The sequence below is a fragment of the Bemisia tabaci genome, unplaced genomic scaffold (assembly GCF_918797505.1).
Source record: "Bemisia tabaci unplaced genomic scaffold, PGI_BMITA_v3".
NCBI lineage: Eukaryota > Metazoa > Arthropoda > Insecta > Hemiptera > Aleyrodidae > Bemisia > Bemisia tabaci.
The window spans coordinates 14,509-18,647 of NW_027311820.1; the positions used below are offsets into that span (position 1 = coordinate 14,509).

The 4,139-nt window shown below is 40.4% G+C and overlaps 1 long non-coding RNA gene across 1 annotated transcript; it reads left to right on the top strand.

The window, feature by feature from the left end:
- The first annotated feature begins 750 nt into the window (after positions 1 to 750).
- Positions 751 to 1,700, top strand: LOC109041458 (uncharacterized). Its single transcript, XR_002009955.2, has 2 exons — positions 751 to 890; positions 1,384 to 1,700. It is a non-coding gene; the product is annotated as an uncharacterized lncRNA (long non-coding RNA).
- The last annotated feature ends 2,439 nt before the right edge of the window (positions 1,701 to 4,139 follow it).

The following is a 4,139-nucleotide window of genomic DNA, read 5'->3' on the forward strand; positions in this document are numbered from 1 at the left end:
CAGTTTTACTTCGTTTGAAGAAGAATATTCTTCAGAGTGCGCGAAGCAGAAAGTATGAAAATGTCAACTATATTTTTGGCAAATTTTGACGCAAACCATAAGTGTAGTTGCACCAGCCAAAAATGTGGTTGAATCTACCGTACCTCTGCAGAAACCCCACCTCCCGCTGCCGCGAAACTTATGTATTTGAAATTATCACACTTTCTTTCCACGCATCGCTTCTATTATCCGTAGAGTAACATTTTCCCATCGAAGTTTACGCCACTTTAATTCTGTTTTTTTTTTCTTTTTTTCTTTTTATTATTTTTTTTTAATTTCTGATTCTAAGCATTTGATATTGTCCATTAACACTATCTCTCTAATTTTCCTATATTGATCAATCTAACCAGAATCAGCCCAACTACCTTTCAACTTTCCTAATTTGCTCTCATGTTTTATTTTCATTACAGAATATTAGGAATCATATCGTAAGTATCAAAGCTCTCCGCAATTGTCTACTAACCCTTACAGGAGACATTTTGAATCAGAAGATTCCTAAGCTTCCTAATAGAGAGATAAAACCCGAGAAGCCATTTTGCAAAGTCCAATACTGTTACCCTGATGCTACGCAAATTCGTCCATTTAATCGCACGATTTCAAGAAAAAAGGTTTTAACTGTTTCGTTGTTTCCTCTCAGAGGAACTTTAATAATTCTAGCAATGAGAGACTATTGTACGTACTGTCTACTTGCCCAACTTGAGACAGCATCCTAACATGAGACATGTCGGGATTTTTTTTTTTTTCATCCGTGGTAGCCCTGTTGAGTGATTTGTAAACAAAAGTGGCGTGCTAACCTCAAAGGGTAACATCTGAAGAAGCCGTGCTGCAGAAGGCGAGTCTTAAACTCGAAGGTAAGTTTTGGAATAAATTTTTTTTTGAAAAGAGTATTTTGAGAGAAGTATTGGTGCTCGAAATAGTGTTGGTAGTAATTTAATTGTCCTCAGCCGTATGCAGATTCAAAATGTGTCTGAACCTCACAAATACCTTCCAGTTGATGGGGCTGTATGCAATTTTTTTTTTTTTTTGACCGCTACTCAAAATTTTGTCAAAAAATCAAAAAATTATAATTGTTGGCCGAACATGAGACAAGATGAGACACTTTTCCTTTACAAACAAGCACCTTTCAATTTACTTGCCTTGCCATAATAGTAACTAACCTTTCAATGTAAGATGATGGTTAGTGACGAGACAGCCTTGTGGGAGCTTTGAGACAAAGATATTGGCTACAGGAGCTCAGTGAGCAGTGCGCTGGCCCGCGGAGGGAAAGGTAAAGGTTCGGTTAGGTTGCACTGATAAGAGTATTTCATGTTTTTTGATCCCTCATTTTGCTTGTTTACTTCTTAGACTTCCAATATGGCACGTTATCAACAAAAGCAGCCTACAAATCACAATCCAAGACAATCTAACGGTAAACGCTCACATCTATCACCAAGGGGCAGGCAAGAAAAAAGGTTGCGTCGATTGGCCGGCAGCCGTAAATATAAGGATTACAGTGATGATATTATGAGAAGTGCTGTAAGACTGACTTAATGAAGACATTAAACTAGGATCTCAAAGACTTAGGCTATTTTCAATTTGTTCATTCGTTTTAAGTACGATTTCAATTATTTTTGTTTTCAAAAATTTCTCTGTTGCGTGAGTATTAAATGCTCTAAAAGCAATTTTTTTGTAAATTTTTTTCTTCCTCTTTTTTAAAAATGTAAATTTTTGTCTCATGTTACCTACAGACTACTTAACATAAGACAGAACAAAGAATCTAACCTAGTGTCTCATGTTAGGGATAAATGGAGGTAACATGAGACACCTACTTTTTTTTTAAAAAAAAAAATTTGGGGGGTCCAAAATTTTTTTGGACATGTCCTTTTTTAAGTTCAACCTATTAGACAACTTTTCACCAACTTTCATAATTATTGGTGCATTACGCTAAAAATGGCAGACTGTTAAGTGTAAAAAGTGTCTCATGTTGGGCAAGTAGACAGTATTAGAACTAGGGAAAGAAAAGAAGAGACAAATGTCACACCCAAAAATTGCACCATTCAACAGGTAGGTATTTACATGCTAACCAATGGGCCAACTGATGATTGATGCATACAGCCTGATGTGACTTTTATCTCCTCTTTTCTTTCCCCAGTTCTACTATTATTATGTTCTAATGTTCCAAAGTGCAAGCTACTCGAACAAAGGATTTGAATTTTTCCAAATATTTGGATTTTTTTTTTTTTTTTTTTAACTTTGTATAGTTTGTTGATTTTCACAAAATGTAAAACATTTCAAGGTTTGTTTTAAATTTGCGACCGATTCTCGGCCATTTATAGTTTAGGAATCACACGCCTTTTAAAAAAAATTGCGCTTATGCGTTTCTATGACCATTCAGATGAAATCAACAGTTTAGAACGGGACGTCAGAACAAAAAATTTGTGAAAAATAAATAAATAAATGGATAGATAAATAGATAAATAAATAAAAAGATAGATAAAATTCAAAACTTTTAGTCGTGTTCCCTGATCCAGTGTTTAAAATATTTCTCTTGTAAATAAAAATTATAGAACGTCCCTGAAACTCTCAAAACACCCGGCCTCGTCACGCTGTTACTAAGCTTCCTGCACAAACGTTTAAAAACACTGAGAGAAGAAAATTGGAAAAATTGCACTCGTGCTGATTTAAGGGTCTCCAAAATTCCAACGTTGCATGTAATTTAACTCTCCTGCCACCGAGCAAAAGCCGGCACCACCGCACCGCTCCGGGACCGCAAGTTGAAACAGTAGTGACCACATTACCCTCCGCCAGTCTCCGTAATCATGGGCGACCTTCACAGAAAACTGGGTTGGCCCCGATACCTTCTTGGGTGCTCCCGCGGCGCGGCGCGGCGTTCCAGACGTGGACACCCGGATGGCATGGACGATCGCCTCAAACGCGAGATGGAGGGAAGGACCTCCTGCCCAAACGCGGCCATCATCGTCCGCACGGAAAGGAACAGGGCAATTTTTCCGAAAACGGTCGAAGGAACACAGCCGCCATCCCCCCTCCCCCCGATCCAGATAGCGGAATCACGAAATCCGACCTTTTCGACTGTGGAACTCAGCAGGGCCCACCCGCAGACAGAACCGGAAGCCCGAGGCAAGTTAGGGAATTGTGCGAAGTGAGCGTAACAACGGAAGGGTCGGATGCACGGTTTTTTGGGGCACAAAGTTCCTCTGGGGAGGTCAGGGTCCGTAATTGTGGAGTACAAGACCAGCCGCCCGGGGGCGCATGCGTGGCAAATTCCGAGCTAAAAGCCGCTAACACACGTACACTCCGAATGTACATTCTGGCCTACTGCGCATGCGCGGGCATCGCGAATGTACACTCATCATTCTCTTGGAAAAGAATGTACAGTTTGACGAGAAGAAGAAGATACCCGCGACGATCTTTTACTCATTCCTGTAACTTATAGTTGTTCAAGAGAACAAAATGAGGAACATTCTCGATGCCCGCGCATGCGCAATAGGCCAGAATGTACATTCGGAGTGTACGTGTGTTAGCGGCTAAAGGGCGATGAGAGTGAGAGCGGCGCGCGGTGACAAGTTTTTCAGAATAAACTTTTAATTGCGGCAGCAACCTCCCTCCAGTCCCTTCCCCGAGGCGGGTGGGACCGGAATAATACTCCGCGGGAAGACCGACGGCCCGGCCACCGGGGATCCACTGGGATTTTCAGTGGCGCGGGACGGGGTCGGGAATCTCAAGGCCTGTGTGAATTTATCTATTAACTCGATAAGTACACGTGATTGAACACTTCCCTGATTTTCCAGAAAATGCAGAATCAGGAGATAATTAGCCATAAGCAGATGAGAGAATTGGAACACATAAGGTTAGGCTAATGCTTGCTTGGATAGATTTTCGCAATTTACAAGCGTTGTTTTTTGATATATTAAAAATATTACTGTTTTTTAGATATACTGTTACCTTAAAATAACGGATCCAGATACAGCAGGATTTGCTGTGTACCCTTGTGATCGCTTTTCGATGGATAGGAACAGAGGACGTGCAAATTGTGGCCACAAAAGAATGGTGCGTTAATTTCAGAGTTAATTATCTCTATAATTTACATGAAGTTATAACAA